This window comes from Magallana gigas, chromosome 3 (genome assembly GCF_963853765.1).
Source record: "Magallana gigas chromosome 3, xbMagGiga1.1, whole genome shotgun sequence".
Taxonomy (NCBI): Eukaryota; Metazoa; Mollusca; class Bivalvia; order Ostreida; family Ostreidae; genus Magallana; species Magallana gigas.
In genome coordinates, this window is record NC_088855.1 from 49772553 (window position 1) to 49785248 (window position 12696).

Below are 12696 nucleotides of genomic sequence, written 5' to 3' on the forward strand. Positions count from 1 at the left end.
AATGGTTAGAAAACAAGCATTATAAGTTATTATCAATAATAAGAATTGAAAAGGTATAACATTCCATCCATGCATGCATTATTAACAATTTTCACATTTATAGTTTTGCAATTTGCAACTAAAATTGCATTTAATTTAACTTTTAATCCTGTCTAATAAGGGTAACTGTTCTTTCGAGAAATTTTTGCCTTATTTTTTATCAGGCTACAATTTCAACCAATAATTTAAAGGTATATGTGGCGTATTTTTCATGCTAAGAAATATTTGATTGATTTATTTATTTAGATATGTTATATAAAGATATATCTTCACAATAAATTACGCAGTTTATATCAATCGGGTTAAAAAGATATAGAAATTAATAAATAATCTATATAATTAATTTCGCGTCCACAATAAATACAACATTTGAATAAACCCCGCTATAAATCGGCCACGTGATACCACGGTCAGTTTATCACAACAATGGCGACGGCGAGAAAGATAGGTATACCTGTAATACCGTAGGGTTTGATAGATTTGGCCAAGAAAGAAAAAAAGAGACAGACTGACAAGGATAGGAACAAAGGGAAGATTGTCATCGGAGACCATGTAGATTAATGGAATAGGAATTAAAGCCGAATTAAACTTAAGTTTAATAAGTTTTTATCATGAAGTTGTAGGGGTTTTGCTAGTCAGGTTCGTACGTGCTTGATGTGTTCCATGTCTTTATAAGTTATGAACCACAAGTGGATTTTTGTTCAGAGAAAAATTTTTGAATAAAGAATAAGTACTTTAACACTCTCAGTACATGCTTCCCTCACTCATTTTACCGTGTCGTTGATGCTAAAATAGTATTTCATCTTTATTACACATAATTAGCAATTTATATCGTTCTACATTAATACGGAAAAATAATGCTTCGGGTATCATCTGATATATGAATTATCTAATTTAAGACATGAAAAAACGTGATTCTAACTTGTAAACAAACTGTTCTTCCATCGTGCTTTCAATTCTCGGTTTTCCCGCACTCATGCGCAGTGGCGTTACAAATGGCCGATCACATTAATATTCATCAGACGTGTAGCAAAGTTTAGAGACAAATAACTTAAGAAAGAACATGCATTACGGGCCTAGAGTTTGTGACACGTCTAATTATAAAAGCATGAGGTATATTTTTACTAAAACTTATGTCAAAAAGTTTACTCCAAATACGCCACATATACCGGTATAAAATATAATGCACAGCTACTAATAACTGCTTGTATAAATAATAATTTTTATTTTTCAGGACTCATTAAACCTTACTGGGCTTAAAGTAGAGTCTTAATCATCTATGCTTAATTTAAACAGAGACACAATGGATCTTTATAAAACAAATGTTTACACTGGCAAAATGTTTTCTGCTATTTAAAACTATTTGTCAGTATTTGAGTAAATGGTTTATTTTCGCACAACGACAAAACGAGATGAAGAGTTCGCACTAGTAACGTTCGAATAAACTGGCTGTTTTGCTGTATATGATTTTATTCGTTTTTATAAGACTTAAGTGATCATTAGAATCCAGTCACATAACATCGTTTAATTCATAATGTTAAGTCGACATGTGTACAAATGTAGCATAGCCTCACAGAAAAAAAATGTATTGCATGATTCTTAAACAGAGCTAAAAACTAATTACATGTATTTTGGCTTGTCTCTTGTCACAAATCCTGACTAAAGGGCAGTATCACCCTTCTAACTATCTTGTCAACTTAAGCTCCTTCTGCCTCTATTTTTGTTTTAGTCTTTTCAAGGTAATTTCTTTTGTCAGGGGTACGCACAGTGGATTTCCTCTAAAAAGATTTATGTAAATTTAATAGTAAATGTTTTTTTGATATTAAATATTTATTCTTATCTAAATAAATCTCATATGCCGTGTTTTCGATTTTTTTCTCTATGACATACATATAAATAATACACAAGGGAAGAATCGAAAGTAGGACACGATTTGTAAACAATGTCAAAAAACACGTTCACACTCAAATATTCCTAATAAACTCGGTAAAAAGCGTTTTTATAACATTAAAACAGCTGTCTGCTGCAGAAACCTAATCTTTTCGCCCAAGAAAAGATAACTCTGTACTTTCGCCATCCGAAAACTCTCGGGACTCTCTATATGTTCAGTAATGATACATAGTAAAATTCTGCGAAACATCAATAACAAAACAAAGAAATAAATTTTATACATCTGCAGATCTGAACTTGCAGCACGGGTAGGGGTGAATTTTGAATGATGGACAATCTTTTTTTAAATAAATAAGTAAAATTCAATTTAAAATGTCAAAATATATGTATATTTTTTTTAAATAATGCATATCTGCTGTCACAATTTATATTTATGGTGTATATATTTGTGGTCTTAAAGATACATGTAATGATAGGAAATTAGAGAACAATGAATATTGTTCGACCTGCCACTGCAATTACTTTATACTGACCACTAGAGAAAGACCATTTGATTTAGAAGAAAAAGACTCGTATATTTTAAATTTAATTAAGGAATTTATTTTGTAATTTTAGAATGAAAATTAATGATGATGAAAAAGGGTTGAAACAGTATTTAATTTTAGATATTTTTTCTTCTCTAAAATGTTAATGAAAAACTACGTAGGTGTTGACATATAATTTTTTTAATTATTTTTTTATTCAACAATTAAAATACCCATAATAATTCATTTATTGTCTTTGCAACGTATTCCTTCAAAATTAATTGTCGTTGCCTAGAATTTCAGCACTGTTTTACTGTCAATATCAAATAACTAGTATATTTACATTTCTACCTGAAATGATAGAAAATAGCATATGTTTGTTTTTAAACAATTGTATATCAAACTAGAGACGAGCTCGTTGCAAGCAACGATTAGGTTTTCCGTCGTAGCTGCGTCATACTTGTGACGTATTACAAAAAATTGATAGCTAACCATAGTACAATATTAGATGTATAAACACTGAGAAACAAATTATTATATTCGGTGCAAGAGAATTCATCTGGATCTGCATCGGTCGTGTGCAGTACGAACCGGGTGAAGGAATGTTGGCGTAAAGTGTATTAGGTATAAGGTTGTGGCGCGCTGTGGGCCGTAAGCTAAAACGAAGGGTAGGTTTGCCGTATTCCCGAAGGTCCACCAGTATACAGTTCCAGAGAAATAAACAGGCAATTGATGCAGGATTCCACATAAATTGGACGAGACTCAACGATGGTAGCTGCAGATCTGTAGCTCTCTGGTTGAAAAAATTCGGATAGACTAACCAGAGAGCTACAGTTCCAAGCGTTGTAAAAACCTCCGATTTACGCCGCCGTTTTTGTGTCGCTCGCTTCGGGAATTATATCCGACTTTAAAAGCATTCAACCGCCTAAAAAATTGGATTTATTAATTAAACATATAGTTTACCCTAACTCTGCTAACTTTGTTTTCCTTTCAATGGTTCACAACGGCCATCCTTCGCCTTGGAATGTCATCGTTTTAAAAAAAATCGCCTTATGACAGCCATGTTTACCTAGAAGCGAGATCTCGGGTGCGTCGATTTACCCAAATGGACCCAAATGGACCAAACATTTTTCCGGGGTGGTGGTTGAAAAGTCAGACGGTTATTTGAGTTTGCCAAGGGATGTCTGATGCATATTTGGTAAGTTTATAATGTACACGTAATTGAAAGAAATTTCGCTGGCGGGGGGGGGGGGGGGGGTCTGGAACCCTTCCACTTCTAGTTCCGCGCATGGAGAAGACCGATGTCGGTAATTTTACTGTAATTTTAACCATTTTTATTGAATTATTCATGTTCATAATTATCAGAAAACCAATTTTACCTTTCAAAGCAGTTAAAACTTAAACCTTAAGATACGAACCATTTAGTCTCGGTGCGTATTGCGTCCCCGTACGAAAGAAATGGCAATTTTCAAGAAATTCGGATGGACGATCTGTGTCCTAGGTCGTCCATCCGATTCTTTTTCAGACTAAAAGCTACAGACCTGCAGTTAGAGATTGTCAAACTCTTATTGATTATGTCAATTTGTTTGTCTCAAAGAATCATTTTTTAAATCAATAAAGTTTTACCTTAAAAAAAAAGAACGAAATCAGGCACAATTTTCAATGTTAGCATTTTACAATTTTATGGTCTAATAAAATTTCAAGAAACAACTCTTCATTGCTTTATCCGAAATATTGCATGAAAAAAAAATTTACATCGCATTTTTTAAATTACAAAAGGATATTCAAAATGAACTTGGATTGACCGCTAACAAACAGGCATAAAGAGAGACTGAGAATCAATTTCTTCTCCTTTTTTTTTTACATCAAAAGAAATTCAAAAATAAATCAAAATATATTTTTTCTTTGTATGCGTTAATGAATATGTAGATCAGCAAGGGGTTCTTTGTCGTGCAAGCACCTACTTAACAGATTGTTACACGGGTCTACAACGATGACAAATATCGAAAAGGCAATATTGTGGGTAAGGATGAATGTGTAGTTTGTTTTGTAAGTTTATTTTTGATACATGTAATTATATTTATCTGGATCGGTTATGTCTGTTGGTTTGTTTTGTTTATTAAAGAGGGGAATAAAGAAATGAGTAATTTCCGCACGTAGCATCGTTTTTGAAAGGGGGGGGGGCAAACTCATCCAACAAATCTTGACAAGCAAAAAAAAAAAGAAAAAGAAAAAAGAATTTTGAATTTTCCAAAATTTTCAAAATTTCACTCATAATTTCATGATTTTCATACCATTTTTTTATATGCTACCAAAAACGGGGGGGGGGGGGGGGGGGCAACTCCATGATAATTCAATTTTTTATGTAATCTAAAAAAAAAATAGTTGCTGCGAGAAAAAGTGGGGAGAGGACATGTTTATGTAATACAACTTGCGAAACTGATTTCATTCCACCCACAAGCTTGAAATAATTAAATAATTTTGATGAAAACAATATAAATAGACGTCATAAATCCCAAATCAAACGACATATTACCACTTGATTCTGCGCGTCTTTTTAATGAATTTATAAACAGCGGCAAATTCTAAAATGTATTTTTAAAGGTAATGTTAGCTGCAAGTCTGTAGACCTTGTATGAAAAATTTCGGATGGTAGTCAATTTTTCCGGGATACAACCGAGCGGTACATATATTCAGCTAAGGTAACTAAGAATGCTTCCAATAAATTACTTTGTTGAGTAATGAAAGCTTTTAAGAAAGCAATACTTATATTTGTTTAAAATATAACACCCCAATACTTCGTCTTACATTCGCTATTTCTAGAACAAGCAGAACCAGTATCAGTCCGACCGGCCTCACCATATAAATTGTTGGAATTTAATTGTCCTAGCATTGCATTGCTCTGCATGTACACAATTTCTTTTAAAAATTAAACACTTAATTAAAGAGTTTATCTATATGGCTACACATAACGTACACACGTGATTCAAAATAACCCAGACGGAAAACGGTAAAGAATTCAGTCATTGAGTCTACATTTTATAGAACTTGTAACAAAAACACATTGCGGGTCTGAATGTTTGTTGATATGTCAATCTATCAATATACAGTTTGATAATTATCTTCGATTGCTAAGGCTACAGCGTATTTGATGAACATTGAACAACATTTTTTCCATGCCACTTTTTTCCATGGAAGATATAGCGAGTACAAGTATAAAGCATTTATAAAATTTATTGAATTACCTCTTTAGAATTGTGTATGGAATAAATAATTTATAAGTTGCTGCTGAAGGTTGTTTGGTATTTTCGTTTGTAGATTTTTTGCAAGTAAAAAAACGTGAAACGCGGGGCAAGTCATAATTAATATCCCTAATAACCGTAACTTAAAACTTTTTTTTTGCTTTTATCGGGAGCAATCCCGCGTTCGTTTAAATTCCTAGCGTACATTTGTCATGCCAGTATTACACATTGTGCCTTATAAGACGGCCATGTATGCGTATTGTAGAAAAGTTGAGTTTAATTACCATGCATTGAAACCATTTTATTAACACACCTGAACACACTGAAACAATTCAAAATGTCTCTGTTACAGAAACACAGTGGGGCGTTAAACGTGTACGTCCAGCTCTACAAGCACATGCACCAGTCTGTCGTCTAGGCGACCGCCTGAATACAGCTAGCGACTCGCCTATCGATCGGTTACCTGAGTCTCGCAATGCATCTTAATATAGACAGGGGCACAGTAATGAAACAAACAACAAAAATAAGGTCAAAGAGGTTCATCTTTATGAAATGAATAAAAACATTTGGGAATTTTATGTGGAATTATTTTTGCGCGCTACATGTATCAGTTAGTGCATTATAAGAAGCCCTTTCATAACCTCATAAACGTGCGCACCCCCACAAAAATGGACCGACCTGACAACAATTGTTTCTGCAAATACTGACTATAAATTACAAAAACATTAAATTGAATACCATGGAAGGATTCAAAATTAATTTCTTTACAACTTTGCTTCAATAATGCATTAGAAATTTTTATTCCTTTTTAAGTTATTGACAAGAAACTTTGGACGCCTCTAACTCCCTAATTATAGGGGCCAGCCCCTTTTTCGGTATACCAAATGAAAGGTCTGGGTAAGACAAAGAACTTTTAAAATACATGTTATAACAAATTTTTATCAGGTAGAAAACTAACACGGAAAATACTCGAATTTTTTGGATTTTTTTTCTTACCTTTGTTTCAACATCTATACCACCCCTTTTATTTGCATTTAAATAATAAATAAAATATATCTCGCACAAAATCAATGTATTAGCTTCCAAACCAGCCCATCTTTGAGACTCTGTCAGTCATCGTTGAGGCTAAACCCCCATGGACAAAAGAAGTCGTTAAATTTTACTAAAAGGGAAATAACTTAAAACCGGATAGGGATTTTCCTCAACTAAAATATGCAACGACAACATCAGGCGGCATGTTATCAGTCCTGAAAATTTCAAAACAATCGATGAACAAACGAGCGAGATATTAAGGATCAAAGTTGGCGTCTAGAAGAAAAAAAAAATAAGAAATTTGAAATTTTTTCAGAATAATAGTAAGGTTTTCCGCTCCCAGCGGAAAACCTTAATTACGGTAATTAAAGTACATGCCAAATATATCGGAACGAATGTTATTATGCTTACGGTAGTTACATATTTTATTAAATCAAAAATTTCCCCAGTTTACCGCCGAAATTTCTATCATTACTGAACATATATATAGAGAGAAAGTACAGAGTAATCTTTTCCTGGGCGAAGAGATTGGGTTTCTACAGCAGATAGCGGTTTTAATGGGATAAAAACGCTTTTTACCGAGTTTATTAGGAATATTTGAGTGTAAACGTGTTTTTTGACAACATTTGCAAGATTGTGTGGGGGGATTTGCGTAACTTTTGTCAAGTAAGTTGTTTTTTGACATTGTTTACAAATCGTGTCCTACTTTCGATTCTTCCCTTGTGTATTATTTATATATATGTCATAGAGTGTAGAGCAGATACGATGCCCCTGTGGAAGAACTGCATAACAATGAAATCCCGACATCCTTTTCGGTAGTTATTGATTTAAAGAAGATTTCAGATGAACCCATAACGAAGAATGATTTAGAGTGTGAAAAAAGTCAAATTAAGGATACTAAAATAGTATGTGTTTTCTTTAAAAAAAAAAACCAAAAGTTATATATCCATCAGTTACAACAACCTATTTTAATACTGACTTTTCACGATTGTTTTAAATACAACTAGATTTTGACACGGGTTTACATAGCATATGGTATCGGACATTTTCGAAATAGATACATCGCCACACCGTATATATTGTTGACATTTGCAAAACCAAGCTTTAAGCGTACAATGATGCTATTAATTTCACTACACTCTGCTTAGTTGGAATAATGTAACTCTGTGTGGGGAAAGGCCTTCACCACGGTTAAAATGCCTCCCATATACCCGTAATGTAGCAGAAAATTGCAAAATCGCTCCAAAACGATTTTGGAAAAAGTTGATAAGTTGCATTGAAAATAACAGTAAAATTGTTCATAACAAACCATTTTGAAGTTGTAAATACCTTTCTTCGAAAAGTTTAATTCTATATCATTTCAGAATTCAACATTTCTTTATCAACGTTTTTTACACACCATGTTGACATTCAAAACTCTTGGTATTTTTTAATAGTAAATGCACTGTGTTAGAGTTTTTTCTTTGATGAACAGGAAAAAAAATTCCAATGAAAATTTACACGCATTTGTTTTATCGTCTCTGAGTTTATCCATGCAAATGTGATATTGTGGAGACAAAATAAAGCCCCGTGATTTAGCGTGGATGTAATGCGCATGCACAAGATTTTAAAATTCAAAAAATTTAGATGTTTTCCGGAAATTTTTGGAGGAATTTTCGTTGATTATTAATAAGCGAAGCTTGATTGAGAAAAAAAATAAAAACAAATTATTAATCTTCAAGTACCAATGATGTTTAGAATATATAAAACAAAAGACAGTACTCTTCCGATTAATCGGTATTAAAGCCAAAAAATTTGAGTCTATTATTTTAATATAGTAGTATAGATATCAATATGTTTTAGTTAAACACCAATATTTTATAGTTATTCTTCTCTATCACTTAAGATCGTCTTTTCACAGGAATTAGTTATGTACGCCTTTACTTATAAGGACAAATGATACAAACACATACTAGTATTCCTCTTTATCTGGCACTTGTATAAACAATACTATGCTATAAAGTGTCTCTAAAAATATTTGTTTGTATATTCTGTCATTATTACAAAAGAATGAATGTTTTAGAGAAATTTCATCAAGCGACTTTGATTTTCAATTTCAGAACATGTGCCTGGATATTCACTGCGAAGCGGAATAAATGTATCACAACCTATCTTGCAGTCTTGTCCACCGAATGGTTAACGAAAACAATTACGAAATGAATCTTATTATATCTCCCGTTGATGAAAAAGATTTACCTCCAATTGATATCTAATTAATAAGTATTGAAGAGTCATTGACAGACATTATTAGGCACAGCAATTTGGATCGTTTTGTACGTAGGATTTTCATATTTGATTCCATCTGAATCAGATAAGTTTTACATAGCAGTCGTGATCGAACCTTCTTTTGACTACCTTCACAATATTGATCAAATGATCGAGCATTTACTAGAAATATTCAGCAGCTACCATCTGTTTGAAATTCCAATTTGGTACCATTTGAAAATAATATAAATGTGTCATTAACACCTGTAGGACAAAGCTTTCATAGTTATGGTAGCAAGTTATTTGAAAAACATTGCGATAATCGTTTTTTTGTTAATCCAATGGATGGGAAAGAGATGAAGTTATATCAATGTATCAGCATGGTGCCTTACAGACATGATCAACAGCACCCGTATTGTTCAAGTAGCCATATGATGGCTATAGTAGCTGACTGGTACCGTTGTCCCAAAGTGAAAATAAATTCAGCAGATGCAAGACTTCATGTATCAAATTTTTCGGTATGTCTTGTGGATTATCAAACGTGCATAGCCTCAGACTATTTCAAAGAGTCCTTAGACAAACACAGTGTTTTGATATGCTTAGAACAGTATCTTCAGGCTACTAAAGTTATCAAAAGCAATCTACCTGCATCTGATGATAACTTGATGGCGTCTTTTTCCCTAGTTTGTCTTTCTTTTTCGTCCTTCGGTTCATTATCATCAATCTTTACTTTTCTTGCAAGTAAATCGTGCAGTCGAAGTGCTGATGTCAATATCATAGTTCTGGCAGTGTTTCTTTTTTTGGCAAGTACAGCTCGCGTTGTATCTCGATCAGCTTTTTGTCTTGAGTCAAACCATGTGTATTTCGGTTGGCTTTCTGTTTTTTGCTGGATAAGTTTATCTTTTTTTAAATGTTTCATTCATTTAAGTCTTTCTGCATAATGAAATTGAAAGTCATCTCCAGGGTTTTATATCGATTGATAGTGAATTTGATTATATGTTCATCATTGGTAGCTATCAACGTAACCTTAAGTTATGTAACAAGTAATGGAGACAACCTGGGCTATTCTATTCACACCTGCTATATCACTAACTCCGATATGATTCTGTAAACTTTTGCTCTGCCTGTGGGATTGTTGATAAGTTTTAATATGTTAATGTTTGCGGCCATGGTGTGTAGAATTCCTAAAAGGGTAGAAATTCAAGTGTGGAATGATGATAAAAAAAATTGAAACATATTTCCGGCTTTCTAATATTATTGGCGCAACATGGATGTTTGCATTTTTGGCGCAGTTCACTGGATTTCAGTTGTGTAATATTGTGCATACTGTTTTAAATGATTGTCTAGGGTTTTTTCTTTACTTAGCCTTTGGACAATCACTTACGACTAAACACATTTATAAGAAAGAATCCAAGCATTCAACCCAAACTGATTCTCAGAAATGAAACGTATAAAGGATAAACATACGCTCTTTAAGGAATGGTATGGTGGCATATTTCCGACACGTACATGCAAGATAAATTATGTCAACATGCAAGAAAATAATGTCTACATGCAAGATAACTATGTCAACATGCAATTTAATTATGTTATGTTATGCAAGTTTCGACTCCTTTAAGAGAATCTGATTTTTATATTGGTAAAATAACTTACTTACGCCCGTATCTGACATCATAGATGCAAGATGCAACATAATTATAAAATCTATGATGCGATGCTTCCTTTGTTGTTGAAATCAGATTTTCCAAAAAAATCGTGTTAAATCATTTTGTCGTACATTATTGAATTAGATTCATAAGGTAGAGATTTTACACAATTCCTTCTTTGAAATCATATAATAAATATTTCTTAATAATAGTAATAAAGATTTCTCAATGTAAAATAAATGCTTTTTTCTTCATTAATATGGGAATTAATAATTACAATACCCGTCTTAAAATCAAGTGTCTTGAAGGGGAAAAGGAAATGATCGACCAAGGCTTTGTGATTCTCGACTTTAGACACAATCGTCTATTCAAAGAGGCATACCTTATATAAATTGTATTTTTTTCTACAAGAAATTTAAATAGATTTTGTTTATTATCATGTTGTTTGTAATAATTAGTTACATTCAAATCAAGTGCAAAAATCAAACAAATGTTGATTCCTGCTTTTAAAAAATTCGTTGTTTACTGGTATTTTTTATGTGTAATTAAAAAGCATGACATGCGCGAAATGACATATTTTTCCGTGAGGGGTGGGGTGGGACGAAATGATAATTGTGTTTGCCGGGAGAATGGGGTCCATGGCCTATTTTCGGTTATTTCAATATATATGTGAATTGAAAAAGTTAGGCATGCCTTAACACACCACCACCCCCCCCCCCCCACCCCCCCCCATCGGCGCATGCATAAAAACTGTTTTGCTTTAGATGTTCATATTTGTTTTTTGTGAAAGTATATTTTGTTAAACATGACCAAAAAGATTTGATTTATAGAACGTACTTATTTTTTCTCTTAATGTATAGAACTATATTTAAGTGTTATTTTGTGTGTAATATTCAACATCTATGTATGACTGAAAATTCAATTTGAATTTTAGAATTTTAAATGTTTATGAATAGAAATATGCACTGATTATTGGTCTGATTCTAATAGTTGACCAAAATTTGAGTGTCAGTTGTCACAGTTTTAGCTCACCGAGGCGAAGTCAAGGGGAGTTTATGCTATACCATCGGCGTCGGCGTCCGGACCTGGTTAAAGTTTTTGTTGCAGGTCCTGTATCTAAGTTATTACTTGTCTTATCTTTACCAAACTTGCATGGATGATGCATCTGGACCTACTTATGGAGTTGAAAGACTTGGATGCTGAATATGGGTTCTAAATTTCAGATGCTGGATGAGGTTAAGGTTTTTGGAGCAGGTTAAAGTTTTTGTTGCAGGTGCCTTCTGATGATTATATCTTAGTTACTACTTGTCTTAACTGCACCAAACTTGCATGAATGGTGCGTCTTATGATACTGTTGCTCCAGACAGGCTTGAATGCTGAATCTGAGCCATAGGTTTCGGATGCTGGAGGAGGTTAAGGTTTTTAGAGCTGGTTAAATTTTTTGTTGCAGGTGCCTTCTGATGATCATATCTTAGTTACTACTGGTCCAAACTTCACTAAACTTGCATGTGTGGTGCTTCTTATGATACTGATGATCCAGACAGGCTTGAATGCTGAATCCGGGCCATAGGTCGCGGATGCTGGAGGAGGTTAAGGTTTTTAGAGCTGGTTAAAGTTTTTGAAACAGGTGCCCTCTGATGATGATATCTTAGTTATTACTGGTCCTAAGTTCACCAAACTTGCATGGACGATGCGTCTTATGATACTGATGCACCTGACAGGCTTGAATACTGAATCTGAGCCATAGGTCGCGGATGCTGGATGAGGTTTAATTTTTTGGAACAGGCTACATGTTTTATAGATAATAGCTTGCATAGTTGATTTAACTATATTATAAATGAAACAAAGAGGTAGCTTCAGATGCAGAGCCTAATCTCCATTATCAAGGATGCTAAAAAAATCTCCTACCCCACTCAAACCTGCTTGATACTTGTGTTTGTTGTAAAATGATATAACATGATTCCTATGATATAGTATTGTATTATATGATACACTATTGATTAATATGATACAATATAATATCATATGTTATATTGTAAAAAGTTATATGATATGATATGATATTGTATCAATTTTGTT

At 33.2% G+C, this 12696-nt stretch overlaps 1 non-coding gene across 1 annotated transcript; it reads left to right on the top strand.

Moving 5' to 3' along the window:
* Positions 1-7103: 7103 nt before the first annotated feature.
* On the top strand, positions 7104-9482 carry LOC105330458 (uncharacterized). Its single transcript, XR_004604384.2, has 3 exons — positions 7104-7393; positions 7476-7632; positions 8827-9482. It is a non-coding gene; the product is annotated as an uncharacterized protein (transcript).
* Positions 9483-12696: the final 3214 nt, after the last annotated feature.